This window comes from Loxodonta africana, chromosome 10, assembly GCF_030014295.1.
Source record: "Loxodonta africana isolate mLoxAfr1 chromosome 10, mLoxAfr1.hap2, whole genome shotgun sequence".
Classification (NCBI taxonomy): domain Eukaryota; kingdom Metazoa; phylum Chordata; class Mammalia; order Proboscidea; family Elephantidae; genus Loxodonta; species Loxodonta africana.
This window is the reverse complement of record NC_087351.1, coordinates 24,919,149-24,933,527: the sequence shown is the minus strand read 5'-3', so window position 1 is coordinate 24,933,527 and position 14,379 is coordinate 24,919,149. Positions and strand designations below refer to the sequence as shown.

At 33.8% G+C, this 14,379-nt stretch overlaps 2 pseudogenes; both read left to right on the top strand.

Moving 5' to 3' along the window:
• Positions 1-4,614: 4,614 nt before the first annotated feature.
• LOC135232588 (olfactory receptor 4K13-like) lies at positions 4,615-5,859 on the top strand (annotated as a pseudogene).
• A 6,029-nt stretch (positions 5,860-11,888) lies between these two features.
• Positions 11,889-13,323, top strand: LOC111753023 (olfactory receptor 4L1-like; annotated as a pseudogene).
• The last annotated feature ends 1,056 nt before the right edge of the window (positions 13,324-14,379 follow it).

Below are 14,379 nucleotides of genomic sequence, written 5' to 3'. Positions count from 1 at the left end.
AAAGTTTTTTCTAATTTCAAAAGTAAAACAAATTTATTGAGGAATATTTGTGAAATACCAAGCGATGTGGGAAAATACAACCAAATCTGTAATTCTTCTATCCAAAATGAACTACTATAAACACTTTGATGTGTGTGCCCTCAGGCTATTTTTCTAAGGAAATTAAACTTTTTTTTCTTATGTTCGAACATCTTTTACATATTTCCTTAAACATTGTTTTTTCCTTTGGCTCATTTTTTATATAAAAACCCAGTGCTGTCGAGTCAATTCTGACTACAGGCTCTTCAAATTTTCCTTGTTGATTTATAAGAATTTAATATGTATATATATATGTATATATAAATTTTCTCCTGCAATTTGTTTATGTTTTTGCAATGATAGGTTGTAAGTCTTCACAGTAAAATTTATTAATCTTCTATGATTTCTGCCTTTGGCATGATTCTTAGAAATTTTCACTAAATAGTCACAATCATTATAAGTTACAAGAAAAATATATTCACTTATGTATTTAGATATTTTGTTGTTTTAATTACTATTTTTTTAATGTTTATAACATTTTAATTTATTTTAAGACTAAGGTGGCTAACAGCTTTATTCATTTCTAAATAACTTCCCAATAATTTGAAAGCCTCCTTTATCTTAAACAGCATATTTGTAATACCTGACTTAATTTTTAAACTTTCAAGTTTCTACTATTTATATTTCTATCTATTCTTGAGCCCAGAAAGTAAAATTTCAATTACTCTAAGCTTACACTGCATTTTGATATTGGATAGATTTATCTACCATATTTTCCTTTTCTTTCAGTTATTTTCCTAGCAATTCTCACAAGATGCTTTGGGAGGGCTGGTGGGAGAAGAGAATGGGAGATATCTTCCAGTCTGTCTGGTGAATTTGCTCTGTCAAAAGTTAAGGTATGACTTGGAATATTATTCAATCCAGCCTATCTGTAGTAGATTGCCACATCAATAATCATCGACCTTAGTTGTCAGTCCTGCTGCAACTCTAAATATTTTAGGCTGTAGATGACGAATCGGCACAGCTAGTTACCATCATGACCTCAAGATGCTTCTAGGTTATTTTTCAAATTATTTTATATCTATATATAAAATCAGTGATTCTCTGATTTGAAATTCTTGGTAGCTAAATATCAGCGCATTTTCAGGGGCATTTATTCATGGCAGGAATCTCATTCAACCATATTAAACTTTAAACAATTTGAAATCATAAAAATTAGAATCTGAGTCAAACTCTATAACCAATTTAAGAGATAAGCAGTCTCGAAAGCTTAATAAATTTTTATGCTGTTTTCTAAGATTTGTAAGAGCTCTGTATAAATATGTATATAATACGTGTTTTCACTGAAATGTTATTTAAAGATATGTACAGTTTAACCTTTTTTAATTTGACAGTATACCTTATACGTATTTCTATGTTAGTGCATATAGATTTCCATTTTTAAATTAATCACCAATGATGGGCTCTGGTGTGCTTTCCAATTTTTGTTTATAAAGTCAATGCTACAGTGAATATTATAACTCATTTATCTTTGAAAACATAAGTTATAAATTCTAAAAGTGAAGGTTCTTTGTTAAAGTATAGCCAAATTTGAACATCTAAAATATGCTACCAAATTTCTTCCCCAAAATGTGCCAACGTACGAAAAGTAATATATGAAACACTTTTACCCCCATCTCATGTCCTGAAAAAAATTGAATTTACCTTATTTAAAATTTGGTCGGTAACATTATATATCTTTGTTATTTTAACTTGCATTTCTTTAATAATAAGTAAGGCTGACAACTCTGTTTAAAGATATTTACACTTCTACTTTTGTGAATTGACAAGCCATATGATGTGTCCATGTTTCCATTGCTTCATTAAAGTTTTCTTACTAATTGCTAAATGTTATTTGTCAGTCATGGGAAACAGATTTGTTTTTGTGTTAAAAATATATTTTTTACTTTTTTTTTGCTTCTCACTTTCATCTTACTTTTTTCACTTTCATAAAATATAATATATTGGTCTATCTTTATGGATTCTAGTTTTTATAGCATGTCTGGAATGTTTTATCAGCTTTGTTATTATTCTAAAATAATATTTACCCATGTTTGTTTTTACTAATTTCATAGTATTATTCTTATAGATGTAAATCTTTTATCCTTCTGAAATTTCTTTGCATATGAGAAGTGAGATTGGGATCTGCTTTCCCCATTCTTGATTGCTAGTCAATTGTCCCATTTCCTTTTACTGAATATTTTTCTTACTGATCCAAAAATCTACCTCTATTACATATGAAGTTCACATATCAATTTGTGTTTATTTCTGGACAATAATTTCTATCTTGCTATTTCATTCTTCTTGCTCTGGGCCCCCAGTCTTTGAATTGTTGTAGCTCTGTAATGTTGTGGAGTATAGAATACATGAAGGCAAACACCATCATGTCACGTGGTATGAGCACATGTCACAAAGGCTTATTGGAGAAACTTAGGGTAAAAATCAGCTAGGTTCCCCGCCTTCTAATAATCTCACAGAGAAGCATACAGAAGCCAGGTTACTGCTGCTTGCAGCATGGTGCCCTGTTCTAGAAAAGCAATCTCACCTGATACTTAGTCTACTTTTTAATTGGACAAAACTGAGGGCAAGCTTGGAAAAATGGATTAAAATGTCAATCCTAAGAAGCTAAGAAATAGGAATTTTCAATCCAGCTTTTTAGGAAAATATGATAAAGCCAATGATGGCATTTACTGATACTGTGGACATTTGACATCAGGAAGATACTGTTTCCCAAAGGAGAAGAGCCACCAGTACCAGCTATCTTATTACAATGCAACCTTCCTGACTCACCAGGGAACAATTCTTTAGTCTCTCCACAAATTTTTTATTATTTCATAAAATAGTGCTTTTCTCTATTTTCAAATTCATTGGTTTATTTGCAGATCTTTCAGCTAACATCAAACTGTCGGGATTATATAGCTGTATAGTAGGTCTTCGTGTATTATAAATCCTCTAATGTTGTTCTTCAAGATTGCCTTGGCTCTTCCTGGTCTTTTGTATTTCCATATACATTTTCAAATCAACTTGTCAATTTTCAAAAATGTTCTGGTGGGATTCAGACTGGGAGTAAGCTGAATATAGAGATGAATTTAAGGACAGTTGGCATATTTATAACTCATAAACCTAATACATTTCATTTATTTAGAGGTTCATTTTGTCTTTATTTTTAACGTATTATATTGTTTGTCTCTTTAATATTTTTTAGTTATATAAATATATTACCCAATATTAAACCACTATAGCATCCCTAGAATTAAAAATAGTAGTTAGAATAAGGGTTAAAGATACCAAGATTTAGTTTGTACAATCTCTTCTTAGGAATTTTGCAATTATTTGCTAAGTGGAAAATGACCTAATAATTCTACTCCAGTAATCTATCTTTGAATAAAAGTCTTTCACATACAAATAAATATGCACATATTTCTTAATGGTACAGTTTTTATAGTAGTAATTAACCAGGAAAAGTACAATTTTTATTTGCAGAATGTTATGTATAACATACCATTTATTCACTCATACACATATAATTATAAGACAACAAGCAAACTTTACCTCTACCAGCATCTTTTATTTTATTTAAAAATTCTAAAGCAAAATGGCAAGAATATAGTTATTTGTTTATAGAAATAATAAGCATAAAATACATATTATATTTTTCTGTATTGTTAAAACTTTTTAAAATATTTTAAAAAGCACTTTGTGTCTACTCCTTCCCATTAATGAAGTGTTCAGTAAGATATGAACTTCATGTTTTTCTTCCACTCTTACTTTTTTCCCAGCACTCACTTTAAAAAAAAAAAATTATCATAATATCTCTTCTTAGCCATCTAGGATATTTTTCTTGATACCTGGTTTCAAAAATGTTAGTTTAAGTTATTCTGCCTGAGTCTACTTTATCTATCTAGAGCAATATGAGAGTGTTTCTTTTGGGTCCCCCTTTGTTACCAGAGCTCTGCATTTGTAATACCCTTATAAATGTCTAAAGATATCTAGATGGCTTAACAGATAAGTTTGTATATTCAGCTACCTGAAGCCAAAAGAAGTAGGTCAGTTGAGAGCTAGCAGCAACCATTCATTATACTATCTTTGAACACTTTACTTCCCAATCTGTTAAATCCGTAGGCCCAATGTAAAAAAAGTTCCCAAATATTTGGACTCTTGTTACATTACAGGAAAAATATAGGTGGAATGCCATCTCAGTTTGGCCATCAGACTGGGACTTTTAGCAGCAAATATGATCGACTTCCAGATTTTCAATTCTCTCTAGTGATCTACTCAATTTTGTTTCTCTGGGTTCTGTTTCTCAATCAGAAAACCATTTAACCCTTTCTTCACGTACATGCCCCTTAGCATTATGCAACATAGAAATAGAATTCATATTGAAAGGAGCCTTTTCTTTGCCTCTGGAGGACCAATAAATCTGCTCAAATTGTAAAAAATTGTTAAGAACTTCCACACCCTGGGACCAACTGAGATATACACCTTTCTCCAGATTAGTGCAGATATGGGTTGCATATCAACAGCTTCAATTTTTTCAGACATCTTGATTTCTAGCTGATATTCTTCATAATCTCTGATAAGAAACGATAGCTATTCTTTTTTTTTAATTTTAGTTTAATTATTGTTCAATATTTTGTATTTGCTTTTCACATTTCAGTGGTTTTCAGGAAGTAGAGTTAACTAAATGTGTATTTTGTCTCTCAACTTTATCTCACAAATTTTAATTTATTTTAGGTAACATATGTCAACAGACAAACAAATGGAAAGACAAAATCGCTCCATGGTGTCTGAGTTTATTTTGCTGGGACTCACAGAGTCTTATGAGTTACAAATTTTCTTTTTCTTATTTTTTGTCATTATCTATGTAGCCATCGTGTTAGGCAACCTCACCATTATCTTTGTAGTGAAATTGGACCCTCAATTGCACTCTCCCATGTACTTTCTACTGGCCAATCTCTCCTTTATTGACATGTTCCTGGCCTCTTTTGCTACTCCCAAGATGATCTTTGACTCTCTTAGTGAATGTAAGTCCATCTCTTATGAAGGCTGCATGAGCCAGATGTTTTTCGGTCACTTTTAGGTGGAAGTGAGATGATGTTGCTTGTAGCCATGGCAATTGATAGATACGTTGCCATTTGCAAACCCCTCTGTTACAAAACTATCATGAGTCATAGTGCTTGCATCAGGCTTGCACTTCTCTCCTGGACCACCGGTTTTGTGTACACCATGAGCCAAATGATTTTCACAGTGACCTTGCCTTTCTGTGGCCCCAATGTCGTGAACAGTTTCTTTTGTGATCTTCCTCGGGTCATCAAACTTGCCTGCACTGATACTTACATCTTGGAGCTGTTGGTCATTGCAGACAGTGGAGTACTCTTTGTTCTGTTTCAACTTTCTGCTCATTTCCTATAGCATCATCCTGTTTAATGTCCAGCATCGCTCCTCCAGTGGGTCTTCCAAGGCTTTGTCAACTCTTCCAGCCCACATCACAGTGGTGGTACTGTTCTTCGGACCTTGTGTCTTTATCTATGTGTGGCCATTCAGCAGTATTTCTATAGATAAGATTCTCTCTGTGTTTTATACAATTTTTACACCCCTTTAAATTCAGTCATCTACACATTAAGAAATAAAGACATGAAGAAAGCAATTAAAAAAATAAAGACCAAGCATGTGAGTTCCAGATCAACCTTTTAACTGAGATATTATAATCATCAAACATGATGTCATCATCATTATCTTCGTCAAAAGCCATTAAGTGTAGGGTTTTGTACCAAACAACATGTCATACTTTGGTAAATTATAACTCTTCCCTACATAAGAATATATGCAATAAAGCACCTTGAATTGTGCATACAAACTATTGGAATATAATATTATTCACTTATGTTGTAATTTTAAGTTTTCCTTTCAACTACATTTATATATGAACTGGAGCCCTGCTGGCACAGTGGTTAAGAGCTCAGCTGCTAATCAAATGATTGGCACTTGGAATCCACCAGCTGCTCCTTGGAAATACTGTGGGGCAGTTCTACTCCGTCTTATAGGGTTGCTATGAGTCAGAATCAACTCAACGGCAAGGGCTTGGGTTTCTTAATTTTTATCAACTACATTAGATTCTAACTACCATTTATTGACTTCTTACCAAAAAATTTGGCATTTTGCATGCATTTTATCTTATCTTCAGAACATGGACAATAATTACTAGAACTTAGAACAAAAATTACTAGTACTAGATTCTGGAATCAGATCATATATATCTAACTACATAACCTATACTTTTCTAATTAACAGTATTTTTCTACCTGGATTTTAATAACATTAATAAAGTTTTTGTTTCCTATACCCTCCTTTAGAGATCATAACCAAAAACCAAACCAAATTAATTGCCTTCAAGTTGATTCTGACTCATGGCAACTTCATGTGTTACAGAGTAGAACTGCTTCACAGTTTTTTTTTTTTTTTTATTGTGCTTTAGGAAAGTTTACAGCTGAAGATAATTTCCCATTCAAAAATTTATATGCATATTGTTTTGTGACAATTGTTGTAATCCTTACAATGTGACAGCACACTCCCACTTTCCACACTGGGTTCTCTGCATTTGTTCATCCAGTTCCTGTGTCTTTTTGCTTTCTCGTCATGTTTTTGGATAGGAGTTGTTCATTTGGTCTCATATATTTGATTGAACGAAGAAGTACGTTCCTCACATGTGCCACTTTTTGTTTTATAGACTTGTCCAACCTTTGTCTGAGAAGTGAACCTCAGGAATGGTTTCAGTTCTTAGCTAGCAGATTGTCCAGGGGTCATAATCTCGGGGGTTCCTTCCATCCCTGTCACACCAGTAAGTCTGGTCTTTTTCCATGAACTTGAACATTTTTCTCCAGTCCTGTCTGGGACTCTTTGTTCTGACCCTGTCAGAGCAGTTGGTGGTGGTAGCCGGGCACCATATAGTTCTCCTGGGCCCAGGCTGGTGGAATCTCTGGTTCAGGTGGTACTTTAGTCCTTTGGACTAACATTTTCCTTGTGTCTTTGGTTTTCTTCATTCTCTTTTGGTCTGGACAGGATGGGCCCAATAGATGTATCTTGGATGACAGCTCAGAAGCTTTTACGACACCAGATGCTACTCAAGAAAGTAGAATGTAGTACATTTTCTTTATAAACAATGATATGCCAATTGACCTAGAAGTTCTCTGAGACTATGGTGCCAAGCCCCCACCCCAGTTACTCTGTCCCTTAAAATGTTTGATTGTGTCTAGGAAACTTCTATGCTTTTGCTTTGGTCCAGTTGTGCTGACTTCCCCTATACTGTGTGTTGTCTTTCACTTCATTGAAGTTGACACTTCCCTACTCTCTAGTTAGTGATTTCTCCTCCTTCACCCTTCCCACCCTCATAACAGTCAAAGAATTTTTTTTTTTTCTGTGTGTAAACCTTTCCTTGAGTTCTTATAATAGTGGTCTCATACAGTATTTATCCTTTTGTGATTGACTTATTTCACTCAGCATGATGCCCTGCAGATTCAGTCATGTCGTGAGATGTTTCACAGTTATCATTGTTCTTTATACTTGTGTAGTATTCCATTGTATGACTGTGCCATAATTTGTTTATCCATCTGTCAATGGGCATTTAGGTTGTTTCCATCTCTTTGCTGTTATGAATACTGCTGCAATGAACATGGATTATGTCTATTCATGTGATGGCTCTTATTTCTCTAGGGTGTATTGCTATAAGTGGGATTGCTGAATTGTACAGTATTTCTATATGTAGCTTTTTAACAAAGTGCCATATCATTTTCCAAAGTGGTTGTACCATTTTACATTCCCTCCAACAGTGCATAGGAGTTCCAATCTCTCCCAAACCTCTCCAACATTTGTTATTTTGTGTTTTTTTGGATTAGTGTTAGTATTGTTGGGGTGAGATGGTATCTCATTATAGTTTTAATTTGCATTTCTCTAATGACTAATGATTGCCACCTTTTTCTCATGTGTCTTTGCCCACCTGAATTCTTCTTTAGTAAAGTGTCTGTTCATATCCTTTGCCCATTTTTCAAGTGGATCATTTGTCTTTTTGTTGTTGAGGTGTCAAAGTATTTTGTAGATTTTAAAGATTAAACCCTTGTCAGATGTATCATAGCCAAAAATTTTCTTTCCAGTCTGTAGATTGCTTTTACTCTTTGCTGAAGTGTTTTGATGAGCGTAAGTTTTTGATTTTTAGAAACTTCCAGTTATCTAATTATTATTATGATTATTATCTAATTTCTTTTCTGGTAGATTCCAACTCATGGGGATTCCCTGTGTTACAGAGTACACTGGTCCATAGGGTTTTCTTGTCTGTAACCTTTATGGAAGCATATAATCAGAACTTTCTTTCACAGCACTGCTGGGCGGATTTGCACCACCAACCTTGACGGTGGTAGCAGAGTGTAAACCATTTGCACCACCCAGGTAGCTTGATTAGTAATAAGACCCAACCTACCTTTCTGTTCTTATCAAAAACTCTCCTTTCCTCAACACCTCCACCAATGTATGGTTTAATTAGGACATACTAGATATTTTTTGTGAACTTAATGTGTCAGAATATTTTATTCTTGCATGTCTTTTTGCATATAATTAACTTTGCCTAGGATTTTTTTCTTTGTGCAGAGTATCCTTATTTATCTACTTATCATTAAAAGCACACTTGCCTCCTTTGTGAGAGAGGGGGCCCCTCGTATGAGAAATTTGCGAACTCCAAAAAACAGAGTTCAACTGATTACAAACCTGTATCATCGTAGTTAGCAGTGGGTCATTTTGGGGTTGGTTTGCCAATGATTAGACTCTGAACCCCTGAGGACAGTCTAACATATGGTATAGACCCAGCAAAGTTTTGGGACTGCTGAATTTAATGCATATTTTCAAGGTCTCATTTTAACATTTGACAGCCAACTTGTGAATGAAAAGTTTTCTTATTTCTGGGAGCAAAGTCCACACTCTAAGTACTTACTCTGTCAGAGAATAAATGTGAAGCTAGAACACCTAAATTTTGTCCCCCAGAATTTGCTTAAAGAATAGGACCCAAATTCACTCAATCAATCCACCAAAAGCAAGACATTAAACTAGGAGTAGAAATGTATGCTAAACAAAAGCCCTGCTATCAAGAAATATACATTAAGATGGATACAGATCGACAGAATTAAATATTTGGGGTCAGCGGAGGCATATTTTAAGAATCACAGAATTCTACTCTGGCCAGTAATTTAGGGTGAATATTGAAGCAAGAAATAAAGAATGATTTAAGTAGGCAGTAGGGAACTTGGAAGAATGTTTAATTGGGTCAGAATCCACAGTTGAAACAAAGGAGAAGACTGAGGTAAACGGTCAATTGCTTAAACCCACAGTCCCATAGTAGGGTAACTACATCTCTTACTGGCTCTACACAATCAAGTTGTGGGGAAAAAAACCAAAAACATTTATTTATTTTTGTTTTAATCGGAAGGGATAAATGATATAAACTTTACTAATATTTAACAAACACATTATTTTTGGTCCCTAATTCAGTTGTATCTCACCTAGCCATGTATTACATGTTATTGTTGTTGTTGTTAGGTGCTATCAAATCAATTTCAATTCACAGTGATCCCATACAACAGAGTAGAACAGTCCCACAGGGTTTTCTCAGCTTAATCATTATGGTAGCAGATCTCCAGGTCTTTCTCCCACAAAACCACTGTGTGAGTTTGAACCTTCATCCTTTTGGTCAGGAGCAAAACAATTCTTGCACCACTGGGGCTCCTTCATATATTGCATATGGTGTTAAAGTGTTTTGAGGAAAGAGTGGGTTAACCAAAAGGTAGAAGGGTTGAAAGTGGTTCTCATTCATTTGCTTTGATTATATTGTTTTGTATTGCAGCTTAAGTGTGCCCAATTAAGGAATTTAAAGGTAATATCTTACTTTAACTTAATTCATTCTACAAAACATAAGTGGTTTAAAATATTTCTTTAAATAAACCTTGGATTGAAGATAATTCTAACTATTAAAATTCAAGGGAACTACTTTAAAATTGCAGTTCAGACAAAATACTACAATTGGTGTGAATTCTTGTCAGCCAAATTACAAAGTAAAAGAAAAATGTGCTCTCAGGACAGACAATAAGTTAGCTAAAAAAATTATAAATTATTAAGAAACATCGTTTTACAATATGAATTTACTTTCGTTGTTACTGCATGAAATTGACACAATCTGTATGGTACCTTGATATATCAGCTAGTGATGTTACAAAGTCATTATGACTAGCAAAGCATTTAAAAAGTAAATATGCAAAACAAAACTTTGCAGTTTTCTTTGCAATATTAATATTCATGTAATAACTTTATTTTAAAATTTAAACTTTTCACTAAATAAGCATTTGAATGTTTCTTAATAAATAACAAAAGAACAAAGCCATATGCTACTGAGGAAATGCATAAATATCTGTCACTGTGAAATGGTTAAAATAAGCGATGTGATAAAAAATATTAAATTTAATTCTTGTCAACAAACACTACAGAGAAGTGAGTGGAAACCATTTCTAATGATTTGAAAATCAAGCAATAGAATGAATTATGTCTTTCAAGGAAGAGTTTTGTCTTATAATGTTATAAAAGAATGGATATTTTGGGCATTTACAGATATAAAAAATTCTTATCAACTGTAATGACTCTTTTAATATGAGCAGTGTTTATGACAGAAACGTACATTAAACTATGAGTTAAGCAGTGAGTTTGACTGGAATTAAATAAAGACTTGTTGATAAGTGACAGAGATATCATTCAGTTTGAAAGCCATTCATGGCATTGTCAGCAAGTTATTGAAACAGACTTTGAAGTCTGTGGTATAGAGTATAGCAGGATTATCGGTATAATTAACTTTGTAAAAGCAACACATTGTGAAATTAGTATTTAATATTGTGTAACAAAATGGGTAAAGATTGTAAAACTATTTTGTACCACATAGATATTCTCTGAAAGCCTCATAGCAAGATACCTAATCTAAAATTAAGCATTGATACTTTAGTGAGCACAAAATTGCTAACTGGACCACTAATACATAATATCAAGCTTTTAACTATTCAATGTATTTTTATTTTAACTTCATCTTTTACAGTTTTTATTTCTGAACATGCTTTATGTTGTATATAGTGTATGCTTTTAGTAGTAAATGTATAAAATGTATCAATAAATTGTTTATATTGAAAAGGGTATGCTCAAAAAAGTTTGGAGATTATTGGTTTAAAAAACTACCCAACAAGTTGCAGAAAGACAGCTCCAGAGTAATGTGAAAGAAGGAAAGAGTCCACAAAAGGGAAGTATCCAAAAAACAGAGAATGTTAGTTGATTGGTTATGATATTGTAAGAGTAGACATCTTCGGTCTACACTTACTATATCATAACCAATCAACTAACATTCTCCTTGCCTGTTTTAATCAAACCATTGCCCAGAGAGAAGCACAACATATTATAGGGCCAGAAATTAATCATGAACATCTCTCTGGTCATGCCAGGGTAGCAACCCCAGTGCTTTAACAACTCCCACTGATATTTGGATTCCCAGTGCTCCAGCAAATCTGCCACCAAAGTAGTACACATCTTTATAAAAGAAGCAAACAATTGTGTGCAGAATAATATGCAAGGAATCATACAGAAGGAAAAGCAGACTTTTAGTGCTAAATAATCCCCTGAGCATGTTGTATCTCAGCCTGTGCCTTTAGAACAGATAAGTGAAAATATTATAGAGAGCTAAAGAAGTTTAATATACCTAGGATGGTATTTTAATTAATTTTGTGTTGGCTGGAAGGAAAGGACAATGGCTTTTCTTTTTTTTTCCTATCTAATTTTTCTATATGAGCAAATTAGTGACAAAGTTAAGATCAATTGATAAAAGTATCATTTCCTAGACTAAAACAAGAGGAAATTAAACTTTGTTTCCTTCAAAATCTTTTTAATTAATGGACACCATAAATGTATCATTTCAAACTAATATGACCCATGAAATAATCTCAGGTTATGAAACACCTTGATTTGCTGGTATGTTTAAGGTTACATGCTCTCATCTCACCACCTATTATTTATCAAATAGAAATAGTAAAATGTCAGTGCTAACTGTGGCTAATTTTCTTTTTGTTCTTTTCATACTTAAAGAACATCTGAAACTTTTTTGAATTGAGTAAATGGATCTTAAAAATGAATCTGTAGTGGTTGAGTTTATTTTACGAGGCTTTTCTGGGCCATGGAAACTTCAGATTTTCTTCTTAGTGATATTTTCCTTGATCTATGGTGCAACGGTTATGGGGAATATTCTCATTATGGTCACAGTGACATTTAGCTCCACCCTTCGTTCTCCCATGTACTTCCTCCTTGGAAACCTCTCTTTTTTGGACATGTGTCTCTCCACGGTCACCACACCCAAGATGATCACAGACTTGCTCACTGCACACAAGACCATTTCCTTGTGGGGCTGCATGGCCCAGATGTTCTTTATGCACTTCTTTGGTGATGCTGAGATGACTCTTTTGATAGCCATGGCCTTTGACAGGTATGTTGCCATATGTAAAACGCTGCACTATAGCGCAATAATGAGCCCCAGGCTGCTGAGTGGGTTTGTGATACTTTCATGGACAATTGGTTTTATTCATATACCATGAGCCAAATGATATTAACAATGAACTTGCCTTTCTGTGGCCACAGTATCGTAGACAACATTTTTTGTGACCTTCCCCTTGTGATCAAGCTTGCTTGTATTGAAACATATACCCTGGAATTATTTGTCATTGCTGATAGTGGACTGCTCTCATTTATCCGTTTCATCCTCCTTCCTGTCTCCTACACTGTCATTCTGGTCACGATACGACGAAAGTCATCTGGAGGGCTTGCCAAGGCTCTGTCTACATTGTCTGCTCACATAGTTGTGGTCACTCTGTTCTTTGGACCTTGTGTCTTTATCTATGCCTGGCCATTCAATAGTTTTACAGGAAATAAAATCCTTGCTGTATTTTACAGTTATTACACCCTTACTGAATCCTCTTATTTATACCCTGAGAAATCAAAAAATGCAAGAAGCCATGAAAAAGTTACGGTCCCAACATGTTAGCTCCACATAGACCTTCTGGACTTCAGCACTACATAATCAACATAACTCAAACACTATGTAAAGATAATTCAAACAGATCATATATAATACATAGCTTTTTCTCATGTTAGAATCAAAACCAATGTAGAAAAAGTAATAAATTCCTATAAATTCACATTTAATGCTGTTAGAACATATAATAATTAGTGATCTGCAACAAATAGACAAACGAAATTATTCAGTGCTTTTCTTGTAGATATTCAATAATATCTATTAATGAAGAAATAATTCTGAAAGAATAGGTGTCAGTATTATTGGAGATGATTTAAATAGATACGGATTATTAAATGACACTCATAAACATACCTATTATAAATTATAAGCTATCATTAATTGATGTACTTTAAACAAATCATGATTACAATGACAGGAAAAAATATGACTCTAATATTATGAAGCAATAAGGCAGAAAATAAGAACAAGTCAGTATATGTGACAATATAGTCAATGTAAGAAGATGCCAGAGGAAAAAGCCAATGGAAGAGCAATTTAGATAAAACTACAAATACCAGTCTTGAGACCAACTGCTCCGAGGAATATCATAAGTATGCACAACTGACTTTTCAAACCTCAAAAATTAAAAGTAAGAGCAGAAGCACATACCTGTATTTTATGTAATATACTCTGCAACGTTTCCTAAGAACTTTCCATCAAATTTCAGCTAAACTTCTCTCTGATTTACCTGTATGTGTCTGCGATGAAGGGCGTGGGAGGCAGATGCCTGCTAAGTTTGGAATTTCATACTCATCGACAGTTAAATTTAAATATACTCTCCCAATTCAAGACACCAAGGTTTCTTGCTTGTACTATGGTAATAGCTTTGTAACTGATTCTAAATCACCACATAAATTGTTTTCTTCATTCAGTGTGTTCTCTACAAGCACCTGGAATGATGTCTTTAAAAAGCAATTCTCAGTGTTATTTCCTTTAGTAAAACTATTTCATAGCATTAAGAATAAGACTCAAACCCATAACTAGTCTTCAAAACTCTATTTAATGTGGGTCTACCTCTGGAATTTTGCTCTCAACTATTCTTTTTCATAGTGCTCCAGTCACACTGAGCTTCTTTCCAAAGTTACTAGGCATCTTCTTAACTCAGGGCTTTTCCCAAGCTGCTCCTTCCACGAGGGTGATCTTCTAACACCTCTTTACACAGCTAACTCCTCTTGAAGTAGGAAAAAAAA